The 20,855-nt window shown below is 49.8% G+C and overlaps 1 protein-coding gene across 1 annotated transcript in view; it reads right to left on the bottom strand.

Annotated features, from left to right (window-relative positions):
- CLN8 (CLN8 transmembrane ER and ERGIC protein) overlaps positions 1-20,855 on the bottom strand; it is a 183,305-nt gene that overhangs the window by 108,410 nt on the left and 54,040 nt on the right. The gene's annotated exons all lie outside the window — the stretch shown is intronic.

The following is a 20,855-nucleotide window of genomic DNA, read 5'->3' as shown; positions in this document are numbered from 1 at the left end:
AATTAGCGAGTTCCTTTAAAAAAAAGGACTTTTTTTTTTTTTTTTTTTTGTAAAGTGCCATGTGGCACACATTCATGCCCTTAGGGTATGTGCGCCACATGTGCACACATGCACATTTCAGGGGTGCAACAGGGTGTCCTTTTGGAACCCTTGCACCCTTGAAATTGTGCCCAGAATTTGCGAGTGACTCTTGGTTACTCTCAAATTGCGGGCGCAAATCCTATTCATTCCTCTTGGCCCATAGGAATGAATGGGATGGTATTCCTTGATTACGAATCTCAATTTGCGATTCGCAATTAAGGAATATTAAGGAATCGCAAATATTTTTGCAATTCCTACCTACATTCAATTTAGCGAGTCCTTAATAGCTGGCCCTTTGTTATAACCATCAAACCGCTACCACAGGATGAGAACAGAAAAGCATTTAAATGATCTGATACTATCAAAGTCAAAATCTACTTCTATGCTGATGACTTACTGATTTAGTTAAGTAACTTAGTTATCCAGACCCAAGACAATACAGACTCTAAACGAATTAAGGGGATACTCCGGACTCAAAGTAAATGAGAACAAGACCAGACTGTTTCCTCTAGGCAGAAGATGAAGTGATACCTTATCTAACCATGATAATAACGAGTGCACGGTGCTTTAAATACCTAGGCATGCAGATAGCCACAAATGAGATTGTAGCTAGAACAGAAAACACCCAACCGTTATTAGAGCAAATATCCACTGGCCTTTGCTTCCAATGTGAATACTTGGGACAACTGCATTAATCAAAATTATACTCCTCCCTAAAATCATCTACATACTTCACAACTACCCATTTCAACTAACAAACACAAGTCTATCATACTAGAGTGAAAGCTGAAAACAGTCATCCTCCAGGAATGGCCTCCAGCTAGGTTTTCCCAATCTCCGTTCTTGCCGCCAACAGAAGTCCCGCCCACCCCAGGACCTACATAATGCAGGCCGCAGCACGACCTTATCAGTAGGCACCTGGACACCTACCTTGCCACTTGCGTCTGGACTCCAGTTCCTGCTGGTTCCAGACTGAGCCAGTGACATTGCAGCTGTGGGTTTTCCCACTCACCTTTCTTCCCACCAACAGAAGTCCCGCCCACCCCAGGACCTACCTAATGCAGACCACAGCGTGACCGCACACAGCGGGCATGCCGCTGGTGCTCCGAAGGTGTGCCAGAGACAAGCCCACCTGCGCCCGTCTGCACCTGGACCGTGCCCAGTGCCAAGACCCATGGCCCTCTCGCCGCCGAGATACACTATCGCGAGCTCTACGTCCTCGACCCCGGATGCCGCAACAAACACTGCCACAGTGCTGACCCACACGGTAGGAACTTACACCTGCACCCACTGCCACTTCATCTGCCACTGCACAGATACCAGCCCACCGACCAGAACCACCCCAAACATACCACAGACACCATCTGAACAAATCTCAACACAAGCTCAATATGCAAGCATTCTACTGAATTATGGGACTTCATCACCACCCTCGCACATGACATCATCTTCTCCACTGAGACCTAGCTCAACCTCACATCTGCCCCAGACACTGCCACAGCGATCCCCGATGGATATAAAATCACTCACCAGGACCGAACCAACAAGCCGGGAGAAGGAACAGCCATCATCCACAAAGAGACCATACAGTGTACCACCACAACAAAAAGACCACCACCACCACCCCATGGAACATCTCAACTTCAAGCTCTACACGGACAAGACAACCATCAGAGGCATCCTCACATACGGACGCCCAGACACATGATCCAGTTTCTGTAACATCATCACAGACTTCATTGCGTCCCAAGTCTTAGACTCCAAGGACTACATCTTCCTCTGCGACCTAAATTTCTACATCGATGACCCCAATGATGAAAACACTGCACACCTACCTCTTCGATAGTATGAGCAGCCTTGGATTGACCCAGATCGTCCACGAACCTAAACACACACCGCATGACACACGCTGGGCCAAACCTTCACCTCCAGTAACCGTGTCAAATACAGCCATGTCACAGAACTCGCATGGATCGATTACTCCATTGTCCACTTCAGCATCTACAGGCCCCGCACCTCCAGCCCCAAGATGACCAACACTCCCCCCCCCCCCCCCCTATCAGGGTGGAACAAAATTTCAGAGACCAGTTGGGCAAATGCCCTCGACACCTACAACCCTGCTACTACCACCAAACTCGAACAGGGAATGAAAAACATTAACGCCTGGATCGCTAATTGTGCAGACAGCATCGTCCCTATCAAGAGCAACATCCAGAGAAAATCCTCCAAAAAAGACAGCTGGTACACCCAAGAACTCAGAACAGCAAAACGGGACAGCAAACAGTAGGAGAGGAGATAGGACACCAGCAAGGACACCTCCGAAAGGCCTCTCTCAACCTCTACCTCCGTCTGGTGAGGGCAGAAAAGAAGACTGCCCTTGCTGCACACATCAAAACCAGCGGCAACAACACCAAGTAACTTTTCAACATTGTTAAGGAATTCTACAACCCGGCTGCCAGGGAAAACAACATCATACCCTTACAGGAGCTGTGCGACAATCTCGCCCAGTTCTTCCATAACAAGATCGCGACCATTTACAGAAACTTCGAACCCCAACCCACACCTGCGGACTTCCTTGACAGGTATGCCACCAAAGTAACCAACACGAACCACACACTGACCACCTGAAACATCCTCTCCAACCAGGACACCACCTCCACCATGAAATCCATTCATGCGGGAGCTCCCACAAACCCATGCCCACACCACATCTTCAACTTTGGAAACTAAAAGGATCGGCCAGGAACTCACCACCCTACTCAACACCTCTATCACCACCGCAATATTTCCTGATGCCTGGAAACACGCCTAAGTCACACCACCACTCAAAAAACCCAATGCCAACCCCAGCGAACTCAAAAACTACAGGCCAATCTCTCCTGCTCCCATTCCCAGTGAAAAAATTCCAAAAAGTTGGGGGGTATACCCATCAATCACCCTCCTATACCTGGGTAAGGCAAACACAATATAGATAAAGCTGTATGGAGGAACAAATAAACCAAAATTATTCGGAGGAGGATACTTTTAATTATCCTTTCATGTGTATATAAATTCACATCTCATTCTTCATTTTTTTTGAGCATGTATAACAGACATATATTTACAAAACACAACCTAAATACAAAAAACGCAAGTACGCTACTATCCAAAACTGAGTATTCATTTAAGGATCCACCTTTCAATAGTGTGGACATCCATGAGAGCATATACATTGCATAGGAAAAACATTATCTCCAAAAGTTCAAAAGCAATGTAAAACTCATAAGTCCCAACACATTCCAATTTTTTTAGGAGCCCTCTGCGAAACCAAAATGTCGACGCGGTCGCGTTTCAGCTAATTAATTCCTTTTGGCCTCTTCAGGACAAGGAAAGCAGCAGCAATCTCAAGTCGATAGAACAGCTCAGCAAGCCAACAATACTGGCAAGTGCGTGAGTCCAGTCCGTCTGTTTAACGTTTCTGGGTCTGGTGGCAATAGAGCCCCCCTGGCCGTGTACACAATTCTTCAACGGGGAGCAGTCCGGCGTGGTGACTAACTAAATATTCTGCCGATTATGAAGCGAATTCTCTCTCTTTCTTCCTCTCACCTCTCCCGCAGCTCGAGTGGAGTGGCGTCGGACTGCTCCCCGTTGAAGAATTGTGTACATGGCCAGGGGGGCTCTATTGCCACCAGACCCAGAAACATTAAACAGACGGACTGGACTCACGCACTTGCCAGTATTGTTGGCTTGCTGAGCTGTTCTATCGACTTGAGATTGCTGCTGCTTTCCTTGTCCTGAAGAGGCCAAAAGGAATTAATTGGCTGAAACGCGACCGCGTCGACATTTTGGTTTCGCAGAGGGCTCCTAAAAAATTGGAATGTGTTGGGACTTATGAGTTTTACATTGCTTTTGAACTTTTGGAGATAATGTTTTTCCTATGCAATGTATATGCTCTCATGGATGTCCACACTATTGAAAGGTGGATCCTTAAATGAATACTCAGTTTTGGATAGTAGCGTACTTGCGTTTTTTGTATTTAGGTTGTGTTTTGTAAATATATATGTCTGTTATACATGCTCAAAAAAAATGAAGAATGAGATGTGAATTTATATACACATGAAAGGATAATTAAAAGTATCCTCCTCCGAATAATTTTGGTTTATTTGTTCCTCCATACAGCTTTATCTATATTGTGTCCATTCCCTGTGAGGGCACTGGAAAAGATCATCAACAATCAACTCATGACACACCTGGAGCAGAACCAGCTACTCCATGCCTCCCAATCCAGCTTCCACAGCAATCACAGCACCAAAACCGAGGAGAAACAGCAGTTTGATCCTCCTTGACCTCTCTGCAGTTTTCAAAACCGTATCCCACCACACGCTGATTGAAATTCTCCACCACACTGGCATCCAAGGGGAACTGCTCAGATGGATCACCTCCTTCCTCACCGGAAGAAACCAAACCAGAGGATCCACCTCCCACCTTTCACCTCTGAACCCAAGGGTGGGGGTGTCCCCCAGGGTTCATCCCTCAGTCCCACACTCTTCAAACGCATATATGATCCCGCTGGCCAACATCGTCAGATTCCACAGTGTCAATAAACGCAACGAAAATCACTCTGCCCACAATTGATGCATAAAAAGCTAAACAGTCATTAGTAAATAGAAAGCAGCCCGACAGCTCAGACAATCCCTTTTTTTCACCATGTTCATCAATTTGATCAAATTAAACAAATAAATGTGACTTGTCAGCCTATTATGTTGTGTAAATCATAACTGGGATGGTCTGAGCTGTCGGACTGCTTTCTACTTACTAATGACTGTTTAGCTTTTTATGCATCAATTGTGGACAGAGTGATTTTCGTTGTGATTATTGAGACTATTTCCCCTTCTCTCTCTGCCCATTATCTGCCTCAAGGGGCCCCTTCCGTGTGAGTGGCAGATTCCACAGTCTCAACATAATTTCCTACGCAGGCGACATCCAACTCATCCTCTCACTCACCGATGACCCCACCACCACCAGAACCAACTTCCACAGTTGCATGACAAACATCGCCAACTGGATGAAGAACAACTGCCTGCAGACAAGCCGGAAGTACTGATCTTTGGCAACAGCAGTAGCACATTGAACGACTCCTGTTGGCCATCAGACCTAGAACACGCACCCACTCCCTCCGACCACGCGCGAAACATCAGAATCATCATTGACAACAAACTATCATATGTAATTATGGAGTTTGGAAAAGAAAGGTTTTTAGTGTTGTCCAAAGTTAGAGTGTATTGACCATTCGTAACAACTGTGTTGCAGGAATCGAATTCCTGGAGCAGAAAAGAAGCTTCCACTAGTTTGTGACTTCCTGAAAAAAGCAGAGGGTCCAACTAGCCCTCAGTGGTCTCGTTTGTCAAAAGGTACAGCTAGTAAGTTCAGGAAGAGTGGTGCAATAGCATGAATTGCTTGATGTGTGAAGCATATTGCTTTTAAAGCGATAAGTCTAGCTACAGACAGCAAGTGTTACAAAGGCTGGTATGACCATAGTTTGATTAGGTAGAGCGGGGGGCATGGTGTGGTGACTGCATTCAGAGTTCTCTATAGTTTCACAAATAGGAAGAGAGGGACACTGAAGAGTAATCTGTTGGCAAAGTCGAGGTGATAAAGCACTAAAAAGACTGACGCTTTAACTTGTTGAGGGGAGCCTATGCACAGGAAAACATGGTGCAGGCATCTCATCATGTAGAAGCTTTTCTTGAAAAGTGCCATTTGGATGTGTGCAGTAGAAACGTTTGGTAGCTATTTGCATGCTGCTTTCACAAATTTTCATTTCACAAGGTGTGATCACTAAGTTTTAAATGATTCAATAAACTATGATGATGTTTTGCTACGCCTGAACAGAACACGAAGTTTCAGCGTTAGCCTTTCTTGCCTACAATGCATTTTATCTTTGGGGTAGGGACAGGTTTAGACTTGGTAGTGGTGTTGCTGTTCCACAATCCTTTAGAAGTGTGAGTCCAGAACTCCTAGGCCAGGTGTCAGAAGTGCTCATCCCTATCCTCGTATGTACATTACTGTTTGTTACGGTCTATCCTTGCCTTGTTGTACAAAGTCTGGGGTAAGTCTAAATATTTAAGAATAACATATTTACTTTACAGGAAGGTGTACTGCGCTCAACAACATTTTCCATGTTTTGTTGCACAGACCCGTAGCAATTCCATTACTTCATAGGAGCTTTGAAGACTTAACCCTTCACAGAAGGTGGCCTAGTTCTCCGGAGAAGTCTGTGTGTGGGTGCCAGAGAAGGGAAAAGCCAATCCTGGAAGCACCCCATATGAGTCCAAACACTGAGCAGGTGTGTTGGACTTGGCCCTTCTGGCAGGTTCACCCCTGAACTTTTTTGATTTTTACTGGTGACTTGGTGTGGTGATTGTTTGGTTTCTGCGCACTTTCCCTGTGTCCCAGGGTAAAGTGCGTGCGTGCTCTGAGTGCATGTGGTGAGATAGGCCTGCCCTCCCATAGGAATGCATGGGGAATGTATGTGTCCCTAGTAGTTCCTGATGCGTGGGGTGTGCAGGCCCGAGTTTGGTATGTGCGGACTCGTGGGAGTGAATGCTGCGCGATGATGTGTGCGGCGTGCATGTACCTAGTGTGGAAGTGCCACTTCTAGAAGTGGGCACTTCGGTGTGCAGTGTGTCTGTCGCGTGATTGGCTGGTCGTGTCATGTGACGGGCTAGGGATTCCCCAGTGTCAGGATGAGTCACCCAGTGGTGAATGGGGAGATCAGCAGCTAGATGGGTGGGAGGAGTCCACCTGGGTCCTGAATAGGACAGGGTTTTCCAAACACAATGCTGGCCCCGCCCCCTGTGGTGCGACTGACGACCCTAGCCCTGCCAGTGAATAGAGTGAGGGGCTGAGCACATCAAGGGTGCTCCCCAACCAGCTGCGACTGGTTTTCCCCCTCACCCTGAACCCAGAACAAAGGGTTTGGCTGTATAAAAATGGGGCTGTGTCCCCACAGAAACTGTTCTCTGCCAGGATCTTACCTGAGGGGGGCTGCTGCTGCTGCTGGACCAGAGGACCGCCACTTGGATTACCTCCCTGCCTGGAGGCCCAGTGAGCTGGCTCTGGGTCCAGCCTTGCCCCCCTGCCTTTTGAAGGACTTTATTGCTGGACTTTGGACTTATTCTCCCCAGAGCGTCTGGGAGCTTTTATTGGCCTTTAGCGCTGAGAGCGCTTCTACTTTTTATCCTTAGCGCTAGGAGCGCTTTAATTCTACAAACCGGTGCCCACCCGGCGTTTGCCCCGTCTATACAGATCCTGAAATCCCCTGGCAGGTGCCCACCCTGCCAGGGACCTTGCTGTGCTCGTTGGCGGGTGCCCACCCCGCTTATTTGTTTATTTTACGGCGGGTGCCCACCCCGCCGTACATCCACTGTAACGAGGGAGCCTACCCCTCTTGTGACGGGAAAAATCACCGCTGCAGCCCGGTCCGGGCTCAAACAGGAAGTCAGGCAGCGCTGACTAGGACGTGGGCGGAGCCTGACCTAAAAGCAGGAAGCGGACGGGAGCCTACCCCGTGCTCCTGCACAGAGGAAGAAGATCGGGAAAGCAGGACGGCGGCAGCGGCTCCTCGCGCAGGGCTCCCGCGTGTGGAGGGAACCCTGCAGGTCACCAAGACGAGGAGGAAGCGCCGCCGGAGTCCCGGTGAGTGGGGCTCTGTGTTGAGGTGGTGGGGGGAGTGTCGGGGCACAGCTTCGGTGCCCGCCCCGTACCGCGTTCAGAGCACTGCGGGGGCAGTGCTCATTTCTCTTTTTCGCTGCCCCGCCTGACAGTGGGCAGCGGTGTGGGGGACCGAGGAGGTTCCTAAGGGCGCGTGTGCGCTCCAACGAGGGCCGCATTTGTTTGCTCACGAGCCCCGTGAGGCTCCCACGACTTGGGCAGCAATTGTCTTTAGAGCGCGAGGCGCTCCAATTTGGGATTGCTTAATCCAAGAGTCCAGAGGGACTCCAACTACGGGGGCATTCTGTTGCAAGTAAGAGCGGCCCCGAAAGGCAGCAGGCCGCTCCAACGTCGCCCCCAACTTTGTTCTAGAGCCCGTGAGGCTCCAACGTCGGGGGCAATATTTTAATAGAGCCCTGACAGGCTCTAGGAGGCATTTCCTGGTTCACGAGCCCACGAGGCTCCACGGGGGCAGAAGTTGTGTAGAGCACAAAGGCTCCGACGACGGGGGCATTTCTTTGATGATCTTGAGTCCCTGAGCAGGACTCCAACAACGCCGTGGTTGTTTGATAGAGGCCCACAAGGCAGCCCCATTGTCATAGCTCAGAGAGGGCTCCAAAGGCACAGTAGTGCCCTCACTCCTTGTCCTACAGCTGCCCAGCACTTAGTGGGCAGCTGCAACGTTTAGGTTGTGGCCTCGGTGTGTTGGCTGGCGCAGCTTGCGCAGCCTTGCCCTAACATTTGGACGCAGGGCGTCCTTGCCCCTACTAGGCCAGTTGGCCCAGGGACTGCCACAGTAGTGGCTAATGTGAGTTTTGGCGCTATTGTTCCTTTCCTGCACCTGAAATGTTTTTATGCATCATGTGTTTATTTCCTTACACCCCTAAATGTATTTTATGCATCCTGTGTTTATGTGCTTAGACCCCTACAGGTAGAGTGATACTTAGGTGGTTGTTTTTCCCCTAGTACAGGTGGTACTAGTGAGGTCCTAGTTCCCTGCGTGGTATTCCTAAAGGTGGTTAGGGTTGCGTAGGTGGTACTTCCTGGTTACCAGTAGTTACTGGTTGTGTGCTATATGTTCTATTTTTAGTGCTACAGTGATTGTATGTGCTATGTTCTAAAATATTATTCCTACGTTCTAAGTGCTATTTCTACAAAGTGCTAATTCCTGACAGTGGTCCATGTGGCCCTGTCCCCTGTATATATAATCCCTTGTAAATTCTGCCCGTGCCTGTTGGCACATTGTAAAGTGTGTGTTTTTATCTAATGTGTTGTGTATAATACAAAGGCTATTTTTATAGAATACCTTGTGTGGAGTTTCCTTTGTGGTGGGCCTTGGGTGTTGTTGCTGGGTGCGCGCGCAAACGCTTTACACATCGCCTCAGAGATAAGCCTGACTGCTCGTGCCAAGCTACCAAGGGGGTGAGCAGGGGTTATCTTTGGCGTGTAACTTCCTTGCCCTGACTAGAGTGGTGGTTTCTGCCTGGCTTTGGCGCAAGCCTCAGCCAGCCAGAAATCCCATTTCTAACATTGGTGATCAGCGGTGGGATTTGGACTTGCGTTTGCGCTGTACCGCAGCGGCAACTGGCCGCACTACAAAACTCTGCATTTAGATAAATCACATGGTATAGGGATTATTGTTTTAAAATTGTTTTTAATTGTCATTTCCTTGGAAATGTGTTTTTGTGCACTGTGAGTTAGGTGTCCCTAGCTCGGGAGGGTAGATCATCCCCCTTAGTGCATTGTGTTTTCTGGATTCACCAGAGGGTGGGATCCAGTGGTGGCAGCGTAATAGTGTCCTGTACATTTGTCCCCCGCCCTGCGCCCAGAGTTGGTACCTGTGTCACGTGGTGGTCAGGTTGAGGAATCAGGGGTGGTAGAAACTGCCTTACCAGTCCGAGGGGAGGGTTGTGTGTGGATGAGTGGTGAGTGGCACTAGGCAAGTGAGTGTGAGTTCTCTGGGTTAGAGAGCTTGCTGAATCTTTTTGTGAAGTGTGTACTCCTGTTAAGCTCAGACCCCTAGGTTCCCTGTGTGATCTTTTCTCTAGAACGTCTGCCAGAATGGAGCCTGCTTTTGATCTCAGTGATCTAGTTTATTACAGTATGCAGGAGTTGGAAAGGTTCTGTAGAGAGAGAAACATAGGGGTGAGCGAGTCAGACACGGTGTACGAATTGAGGAACTACATGATTGGATGGCAAGCAGATGAATGGGAACGTGAGCGCAGTGAGGAAGAAAGGGCCCGGGCCTCACACCTGGAGGGTGGTGGGTCCGTGGGGAGCCCTGAAGATTTAGAAGAAGATGACAGTACCTGGACTCCAGTAGAGAGTGAGGACCCCGTAGGTAGGGAGTCCCTTGCTGGGTCCAGCGTAGGAGATAGCGCCTCATCCCTTTCCTTGTCCCCTGAGTATAGTGGTAGTTTTCTGGATTCCCCAGTGAGGGTGGAGTCCAGGGGGGGCAGCGATATAAAGTGCAGTACAGAGAGTCCCAGTCCCCCGAGTGTGGTACCTTGTTCCCGAGAGGAGGAATGTAGGTTGAAGTTCAGGGGCAGTAAGAAGCTGTCTCACCAGTCTTGGGAGGAGGCTGTGGAGGAATGTCATGATGCACTGGTGGACTGGTTGGTGTTTAACCCGGAGCAGGATTTGGATGGAGTACTAAATATGATTATCAAGGAGCAGATGCTCAGTAGTTGTTCTCCAGGGTTGCGCCAACACCTGTTGAGGTATAACTCTTTTTGTCCATTTAAACTTGCAGAGGAAGCAGAGCGCTGGGAAAGGGCCAGAGGTTCTCTAGTGTCATTAGTGAGTGATTCCAACAATAGTGGGTCAGAGATCCTCCAGCCCAGCGTGGTGGAGGAGGCTCAGTGTAGCCCAGCTAGGTCCCAGGATAGCGAGGAGCGTGTAGGGGCTCGCTGCCTGGCTCAGTGGAGCAGGAGTGAGGGGGTGACCGAGGGTCCCCAGACGCCCGAAACCCTGCCTCAGGACTTGGATGGTTTCATGAGGGAACACCAAGTTGGGGACCTAGGCTGTCCTGTTAGTCCACTTGAGGAAGATCTCTTAGTGAGTGGAGGACCTGGGGCACCTGTAACCAGGGCTCCTGTGGTTCTGGAGTCTGGCGGTACCGCTCCGGTAGGGAGGGTACAGGAGTCCAGCGTGAGTGATTGGGGGATGAGTTCCCCAGTGGAAGAGCCGGTGGGTCAGGGACTTCCCAGTTGGGCTAGGTTCCCGTGTAGTGACCAGGGTGACACCACTTCTGTTCTGGGGGATCTCCGCGCACTGTCAGGTGGACAGGGGACGGGAGATCAGCGCCAGACAGACAGTCGCTCGACATATGTGTCATTTGATAGCCTCAGGGGGATGGAGTGGAGATCCCCAGAAGTCCTGGAGTGCCAGGCAATTATTCCACCAAAGGTTCTAGGCCGGAGGTTGGAAGGCCAGGTTGGGATCAGCCTGACCTGAAGGGTGGGTCGTCTGTAATCAGCGTCCCGACCAGTTTTTCTTCCAGAGGTACCGCCCCAGTTGGTAGGGAGCAGGGTTCTGGAAGGGGGTGCAGAGGGTGGGAGAGCCCACCTCTGCCCCCGGTACAACCTGAGGGGTTAAACCCTGGGTTGGAATGGCGTTCTAGGTGTACCCCTCGCCAGAGGAGGAGGAACCCTAGGAGAAGAGGTAGGGGGAGGAGAGCCTTCCCTGAGACTCCTGGTCCGCCTGAGGGTGTAGACCCTAGGCTGGAGAACCAGTGGCAGTCTAGTCCTGTCTTTCAGAGAGGAAGAGTGGAGAATGGCCGCTATGTGCCAGGGGTTACTACCCCCCACTCTGTGGTTAGGCAAAGACCAGTGGCACCTGGGTGGCCTAGGGCCTGGTCTTGGCCGCGGACAACTTGGGAGTACCAGTGGGGTAGCCCAGTTGGTCCAGACAGTGGTGTTAGGAAAAATTCCATGGGTTCGCCGTGGCGTAGAACCGGAGGGTGTCCCTGCAGTTGCGGGCCCGCGTCCGTGTTCTATCGCCCCAAGCAGGGAAGTCCATCACGGTGGTGATTGGGCTGCCCTGCGTTTTGGCTGGAAGGGGGTTGTGTTGGACTTGGCCCTTCTGGCAGGTTCACCCCTGAACTTTTTTGATTTTTACTGGTGACTTGGTGTGGTGATTGTTTGGTTTCTGCGCACTTTCCCTGTGTCCCAGGGTAAAGTGCGTGCGTGCTCTGAGTGCATGTGGTGAGATAGGCCTGCCCTCCCATAGGAATGCATGGGGAATGTATGTGTCCCTAGTAGTTCCTGATGCGTGGGGTGTGCAGGCCCGAGTTTGGTATGTGCGGACTCGTGGGAGTGAATGCTGCGCGATGATGTGTGCGGCGTGCATGTACCTAGTGTGGAAGTGCCACTTCTAGAAGTGGGCACTTCGGTGTGCAGTGTGTCTGTCGCGTGATTGGCTGGTCGTGTCATGTGACGGGCTAGGGATTCCCCAGTGTCAGGATGAGTCACCCAGTGGTGAATGGGGAGATCAGCAGCTAGATGGGTGGGAGGAGTCCACCTGGGTCCTGAATAGGACAGGGTTTTCCAAACACAATGCTGGCCCCGCCCCCTGTGGTGCGACTGACGACCCTAGCCCTGCCAGTGAATAGAGTGAGGGGCTGAGCACATCAAGGGTGCTCCCCAACCAGCTGCGACTGGTTTTCCCCCTCACCCTGAACCCAGAACAAAGGGTTTGGCTGTATAAAAATGGGGCTGTGTCCCCACAGAAACTGTTCTCTGCCAGGATCTTACCTGAGGGGGGCTGCTGCTGCTGCTGGACCAGAGGACCGCCACTTGGATTACCTCCCTGCCTGGAGGCCCAGTGAGCTGGCTCTGGGTCCAGCCTTGCCCCCCTGCCTTTTGAAGGACTTTATTGCTGGACTTTGGACTTATTCTCCCCAGAGCGTCTGGGAGCTTTTATTGGCCTTTAGCGCTGAGAGCGCTTCTACTTTTTATCCTTAGCGCTAGGAGCGCTTTAATTCTACAAACCGGTGCCCACCCGGCGTTTGCCCCGTCTATACAGATCCTGAAATCCCCTGGCAGGTGCCCACCCTGCCAGGGACCTTGCTGTGCTCGTTGGCGGGTGCCCACCCCGCTTATTTGTTTATTTTACGGCGGGTGCCCACCCCGCCGTACATCCACTGTAACGAGGGAGCCTACCCCTCTTGTGACGGGAAAAATCACCGCTGCAGCCCGGTCCGGGCTCAAACAGGAAGTCAGGCAGCGCTGACTAGGACGTGGGCGGAGCCTGACCTAAAAGCAGGAAGCGGACGGGAGCCTACCCCGTGCTCCTGCACAGAGGAAGAAGATCGGGAAAGCAGGACGGCGGCAGCGGCTCCTCGCGCAGGGCTCCCGCGTGTGGAGGGAACCCTGCAGGTCACCAAGACGAGGAGGAAGCGCCGCCGGAGTCCCGGTGAGTGGGGCTCTGTGTTGAGGTGGTGGGGGGAGTGTCGGGGCACAGCTTCGGTGCCCGCCCCGTACCGCGTTCAGAGCACTGCGGGGGCAGTGCTCATTTCTCTTTTTCGCTGCCCCGCCTGACAGTGGGCAGCGGTGTGGGGGACCGAGGAGGTTCCTAAGGGCGCGTGTGCGCTCCAACGAGGGCCGCATTTGTTTGCTCACGAGCCCCGTGAGGCTCCCACGACTTGGGCAGCAATTGTCTTTAGAGCGCGAGGCGCTCCAATTTGGGATTGCTTAATCCAAGAGTCCAGAGGGACTCCAACTACGGGGGCATTCTGTTGCAAGTAAGAGCGGCCCCGAAAGGCAGCAGGCCGCTCCAACGTCGCCCCCAACTTTGTTCTAGAGCCCGTGAGGCTCCAACGTCGGGGGCAATATTTTAATAGAGCCCTGACAGGCTCTAGGAGGCATTTCCTGGTTCACGAGCCCACGAGGCTCCACGGGGGCAGAAGTTGTGTAGAGCACAAAGGCTCCGACGACGGGGGCATTTCTTTGATGATCTTGAGTCCCTGAGCAGGACTCCAACAACGCCGTGGTTGTTTGATTGAGGCCCACAAGGCAGCCCCATTGTCATAGCTCAGAGAGGGCTCCAAAGGCACAGTAGTGCCCTCACTCCTTGTCCTACAGCTGCCCAGCACTTAGTGGGCAGCTGCAACGTTTAGGTTGTGGCCTCGGTGTGTTGGCTGGCGCAGCTTGCGCAGCCTTGCCCTAACATTTGGACGCAGGGCGTCCTTGCCCCTACTAGGCCAGTTGGCCCAGGGACTGCCACAGTAGTGGCTAATGTGAGTTTTGGCGCTATTGTTCCTTTCCTGCACCTGAAATGTTTTTATGCATCATGTGTTTATTTCCTTACACCCCTAAATGTATTTTATGCATCCTGTGTTTATGTGCTTAGACCCCTACAGGTAGAGTGATACTTAGGTGGTTGTTTTTCCCCTAGTACAGGTGGTACTAGTGAGGTCCTAGTTCCCTGCGTGGTATTCCTAAAGGTGGTTAGGGTTGCGTAGGTGGTACTTCCTGGTTACCAGTAGTTACTGGTTGTGTGCTATATGTTCTATTTTTAGTGCTACAGTGATTGTATGTGCTATGTTCTAAAATATTATTCCTACGTTCTAAGTGCTATTTCTACAAAGTGCTAATTCCTGACAGTGGTCCATGTGGCCCTGTCCCCTGTATATATAATCCCTTGTAAATTCTGCCCGTGCCTGTTGGCACATTGTAAAGTGTGTGTTTTTATCTAATGTGTTGTGTATAATACAAAGGCTATTTTTATAGAATACCTTGTGTGGAGTTTCCTTTGTGGTGGGCCTTGGGTGTTGTTGCTGGGTGCGCGCGCAAACGCTTTACACATCGCCTCAGAGATAAGCCTGACTGCTCGTGCCAAGCTACCAAGGGGGTGAGCAGGGGTTATCTTTGGCGTGTAACTTCCTTGCCCTGACTAGAGTGGTGGTTTCTGCCTGGCTTTGGCGCAAGCCTCAGCCAGCCAGAAATCCCATTTCTAACAAGGTGTAAGGCACCCAGCCTTCACGTGTGCAACAAAACCTCGCTTTACTTTCAAAAAGCACTACTCTCAGAAAAACATTGACAGCAATACATTTAAAACAATCACAGGCAACACGTTATCTCCATGCAAATCTCTGCAATACCACTCACAGTGCCCAACATGGGGATATCCCGGAAATTGATTCCTTTTTTTATAGTGTTATAATTATTAAAATGTGATACCGCTCAACAGTTCAATCAATCAATGGTTGAGGGGATCTGACCAAAATCCTATCTCAGTTTATTGTTCATGACATCAGGAATTTGGTTTTGCCAGACCTGTTGATGAATACAGTTTGGGGAGAATCTGAACGTCATGGCAAAAAGACGGCTGAGCAGAAGGGGCTTAGCACACACTTGGGGTTTAATCACTTTAACACTGGCAGAGGACTCCTCATAGCCAATATCAAAGTGTCCTAGGCCAGTGGATCGATGTTAAGAAGACCAACGAATGATATAGGTGAGTAGTCTTCTTTATTTGTTCTAGACGAGCGACCGCCGGTCACCACAATCTCCAGCCCTCAAACATTGCTTCCACAACTGCCTCTCTTGCACGTTACATGGAACCCACATACAAGATTCCATGGAACATGCGACTCAGCAGCCGAGTACGTCAAACTTTGCGGACAGTCTCACTATTAGCACAGACACTCCAGATGGAAATTGATGGCAGTCCAGGTTTCCACACAAAGGGTCTATAGGGCAGTGTCCCCTGATCATTTTTTTTTAACCTGCCACCTTATTTCTTTCTCTGATCCCCCTTCTCCAGTGCTCCAGAAGATCGGTGGTTATCCTTCTCTGATACAATAGGGTTGAAAATGGAACTACCCCTCTATGAAGCAGAGGCCAAGATCATGAAAAGCTATGCAGTTTTAGCTAGGGAACGGGACCCTAAGGAAAATAAGAGGAATGGGAAAGAGGATAACAAGAGTGCAGGAGTTGGACAAAGAGAAGTTGGTGTAAGAAGAAAAAGCATGGATAGCCAATATCGGTAAGTTTAGGGAAATGGGGAGGTCTTATGAAAAGGAACATGCTGGAGTTTCACCTACAACAGGTGGTAGAGGATTCTACAGTGGGGAATGATGCACGGCCGTGGAGGAACAGCTTGGTTAGGGGATTTCTAGGGACTCCTGGGTGGGCTGAGCTTAACTATCACTATGGATAACCTGTAGGATGAATATGTGCCGCTAGCAGCTTACTTGTACTCTGTATGATGCGGATTGAAAGATCTTCCATGGTTTGTGGGGAGGGAAGACTCAGTGTTGGATGTTATGACATTGTTGAAAACAATAAAGAAATTTGAATTTCTGAAAAAAAGGTTCTGCTGTGCAGAGGGATGCTTGATTGTGCCAACTTTCATCGGGTGCAAATTAAACCACTTTAGGTTTCAGTGACACAGAGATTGTATGTATAAAAGAGTCTGTAATTCAGAGGTCAGTTTAATGTTTAGTCCAGCATAGGGTATAAATCCAAGGATTATGGCAAGAGGAATGAGGTTTCCTTTGAGACATGAGTAGGGGAGGCTCCACTTTCACCGTTAAAGCAGCAAGCTTCTGGAATAAACTTCCTCAATATCCGAGACTTATACCCGAGGAAGGCAAATTCAAAAAAGGAATTGAAAACATTTTAATTCAGACTCTAGTGGTGAACATGGGCGTAATTATCCTCTGTAGAATACACTTTGGCAGGTCTAAAAGTGCTGGGACACTCTTACGAGTAGCCGTGTGCTATAGAAATATCCTCATTCATTCATTTTCAAAGCAAAACTGGCATGGTTGGGTAAAAGAAATGAAGGCAAAGAATTTTTAATCCTTAAACCATATTTCAGTCACTGAATGACTGACTCAGGGAGGGCTCTCAGGCAGCACTACAAAGATAATTACTCTAAGCAGGTAACAATAGCTGCTGTCAACAGGGTTGTAATAGAGATTCTACAAAAGGGTCAAGAAGCCTCACAGTTTCTATCCTAGGAGGGAAAATAAGAAAGACAGAAGCCTACAGAAATGGCAATTGCATCTCCCGTTTTTTTGAGAAGGGACAAAAGCCCAATGGAAATGGGTCCTTGTTACAGAGCTGGGGACCAGTCATAGCCAAAGATTCCCAGAATAAGTCAGCAGATAGCTGGTTTCTATATGATCTGAAGGGCCACATTAGAAGAAATTAATCAGAGTGGAATCCCTCTCTAATGTATATAGCTAGTACCCTGTTCCATATGAAAAAGGAGCCCAGAAGGGCCCCTCTGGAAGTAGACATGGTACCTCTCATTTGTTAATAAGCATTGTCAGGAGTTATGTACAAAGACCCACAAACAGAAATATTCAAAATAAATTTACAGATATCACCTACATGGCCACCGTGACAGAGAAGCCAGCAGGATGATAGTTGATGTGGTCCCTGAAAAGTGCATACAAAGGAGACCCAGGTGAGGCAAGTACTGTTGTAGGGAAGGCCTTTATGCTCCCATAGCTTTGGTGGACTTGCAGGTCAGAGCTAAAATTGAAAAAGTTCCTGTGGGAGTCCAAGATTATCTTCCTGCAGAGTTTTCCTGGGGAACGATGTACTTGCACTGAGCTTGTTGAAGCTTGACCTAGCTTGATACCACAGTACCCACGATAAGCATCCCACAGAGGAATCGTCTGGAATACATGCTTGAAAATAAATAGTCCAATCAGGGGACAGTCTAGACTTGTCCCCAAGGATTTTGCAAGACTCACCATCTTGCCTTGCCAATACAGCTAGAAATCTGAGTTTGTGTAAAACTTATAGAACTCACCAGGAAGGGACCTGACAGTATTTCCCGAGGGATCAGCTGCTTAAGGCTTATGGAAGATGGAAACTTGCAAGGTTTTGTTGGAGCATAGTGAAGGGCAAGACACCCTTATTTACAGAGACAACCATCCATGGATTTTCCTGAACAAGGGACAGTGAATCAGATCTCAACTTGTTCGATGTAGTGTGTCAATAGGCAAAGGTCCCAATGTTGGTGGGTGAAGAAGATCTTCATAGCCTGGAGACCTGAACACTCAGGAGCCAATCACATCTCCTGAAGTCACAGGGAAGTTTGAAAGCCCTTCTGCATGCCCTGTTTAATAACCCAGGAGCAGTGGAGCCCCGTCTGATTTGACATGTAGCTAGAGTTACCTGAACCTTAAAAACTGCGATGACCCCTGGATAGAGGAACTGTCTCTTGGCAGGGCAAGGGAGAGAGCAAGCAGTTTGTTAGGTACCTTAGGTCAAAGGTAACTGTGCCCAACAAGCTTGGTAAAGAGGCTGACCTCTGGGTCAGAACCAGGGTGTCAAAGAAGGTACCTGGAGGCGGGGGTATTGAACCACAAGAAGTGGGTTAGGTCTACCTGAATGGAAGGATGGGGCGATTAAGGAAAACCAAAAGCAGTGCTCTAAAAGCCCACAAAAGAATTCATGGGAAGTCCCATTTATCTTCTTACCCTAGGAAGGGTTTATTAGTGGGAAGAAACCCATGGGGCATTACCATCCCCAGTGATATGACTGTTGCCAGTCATGGCACAAGAAATGAGATGCCAAATGCTCCAAAAAGAAGCCGATCCCACTGGTGCGCCCACACTAGGTATTGTAGTGTAGTGCTGGGGCTGGCAGGGTTGCCCCAGTTAGTTTAGGGGGTAGTGCATAGGTGACCCTAGAGTCCCCGGGTGAAGGAGAATGGGCCTAAAGCTCACATGCCTGACAACACTAAGAAGTGCAGGCAGTGGCTCTCCATCAATGGGCTCTGAGAGACACAGGAGCCAACTTGACTACTTCAAGGTGACATCTGGTGTTTTCAGAGCAAGTTATTCCTGATGTAGTCTGCCAGGTTCTGACAGCAGACAACCAGGTAAATCACTATCTTAGAAGTTGATTCCCCTGGAGTGGGTGGGGTCTTTGATTCTCTGAGAGTAGCCATGAGTCCAGCAATACCTATAGCCTGTCTGCTGAGGAATTACCTGGAGCACACCATCTGCAAGAAGGTGGAGCTTATGTCTCATATGGAGATGTTGGGATTGCTTGGGTGCATGCTTATGACCATATGGTCTATTGCAGGCCAGCAGGGAAGTCAGACAGAGCTGGAGTCTAAAACAGTTCCCCATGTGCCTGCCAGGAAGAGGAGGGGCAACTAGGGGCATGGGAAACCCACCCTGTAAGTGACCATGGTCTGGGAGTAGATCCTGAAAGAGAGGCCCTAGAACCTACAAAGGAAATGATTGCTGCCTGGTAGACCTGCTTGAGCCAGCCAGTTGCAAGTTGCAGGAGGACGGTCCCAGGCAGAGTTCTGCATGGAGAAGGATTGACCCACTCTTGAGGGTCTACCGCAGCAAGCCAAGGCCCAAGCCAACGAGGACACCTCTGGCGATCACTACATTTATTGTGACAAATGGTCTCCTCTATAGTGAGTCTAAGGTCTTGGTCAGAGTGTTGGTGATCTGCCAGTGCCACAGGGCCTTCCTAATGGAGTTGGCTCATGATATCCCACTGGCAGGACATCTGGGACATGCCAAAACCTTTGACTGACTGGCTAGCCACATTTATGGGCCCTAGTCAGCCTTAGGGAATAGGTTTATTCTGGTTTTGGTAGATTAAGCCACCCAGCACCCTGAAGTCAAACCCCTGAGGTCAGCACCTTTGGTTGCCAGGGCACCAATGGGATCTTCATTCGAGTGGGTTTCCCCACGGAGGGTGTGTCTGACAGGGGTACCAACTTCATGTTTGCCTACATGAAGATCTGTTGTGATGTGTGTGGGGGTAATCGACACGTTCTCCATAACTTACCCCCCACCCCCAAAAATAGGCTTGTTGAAAGGTTCCAAGCCCCTGAGACATAAGTGGGACATTCTGTTACCATGCCTGCTCTTTGTGTAAATGGAAGTGCCACAGAAAGCTTTGAGCCTCTGTTTGGACACTCTGCTAGAGGACCTCTAAGTCTTGTGAATGAGGGGTGGGAGTAAGACCCCACAAGATGTTCTGAGCTACATGATAGCCCTCAGAGCTCGGATGAGGCATCTCATGAAAGAGTCCACTGCAAATCTAGAGGCTAGCCAGGAAATGATGAAGCAGTGGTACGACCAGAAGGTCACTCAGGTGGAATACCAACCTGGCGAGAAGGTGTGGGTGATGGAGCCTGTGGAGTCGCGAGCCTTACAGGATTGATGGACAGTGTCCAATGACGTCAAAGATAGTATAGGGGAGGTCACCTTCCTGTCTGACCTCCAGATATCCAGGAAACCCTTAAGGGTCCGGCATGCCAACAAACAGAAATCTCACTTCAAGAAGTCTAAACTGACAATGTTCATGGTGATAGATGGTGGTGAGAGGGATGAAAGTGAACCCCTCCAGGAACTATTGTCTTCCAATGAGCAAGATGGTTCAGTGAAGAGAGTTGTCCCCACACTGACAGAAGAGCAGCAGAGAGACTATCACAAATTACTGGGACAGTTTTCCTCTCTTTTCTCCCTTACCCCTGGGTTCACCAACTGGTGTATCCATAACATTGGTAAAGGGGCAGCATGCTTGTCAACAACAAAATGTAGTCTGTCAGACCAGGTAAGAGTATGTATCTAAGATGAGGTTTTTAAGATGTTGGGTCTGAGGGTGTTCAAGCCCTCCTGTAGTCCCTGTTCCAGCCCAGTGGTACTGGTACCCAAGTCTGCCCCACCAGGCAGCATCCTAGAAATCAGGTTCTGTGAGGATTACAGGGGGCTCAATTCAGTCACCAGGACTGATGCCCACCCCATTTCCAGAGCAGATGAGCTCCCGTTTACCTCATTGACAGGTTTGGGGCTGCACAGTTCCTTAGTACCTTTGTCTCGATGTCAGGGTATAGGCAGATTGTCCAGAGGGGGTCCAGGAGCGGTCAGCATTCTCCACCTCATAAGGGCATTTTCAATTGATGGTTATGCCCTTTGGGTTAAAGAATGCCCGTGCCACCTTCCAGAGGTTGGTCAGCTTGGTCCTAGCTAGGCTGGAAAACGCCAGTCTAGCCTCCCAAAATGACACTGCTGTCTTCAGCTCCAGCTGGGACGAATACGTGATCCACCGCAGGGAAGTGTTTTAGGCTCTGAAACAACCAGGCCT

This window comes from Triturus cristatus, chromosome 6 (genome assembly GCF_964204655.1).
Source record: "Triturus cristatus chromosome 6, aTriCri1.1, whole genome shotgun sequence".
In the NCBI taxonomy this organism is placed as follows: domain Eukaryota; kingdom Metazoa; phylum Chordata; class Amphibia; order Caudata; family Salamandridae; genus Triturus; species Triturus cristatus.
This window is presented reverse-complemented; position numbering and strand designations above follow the sequence as displayed.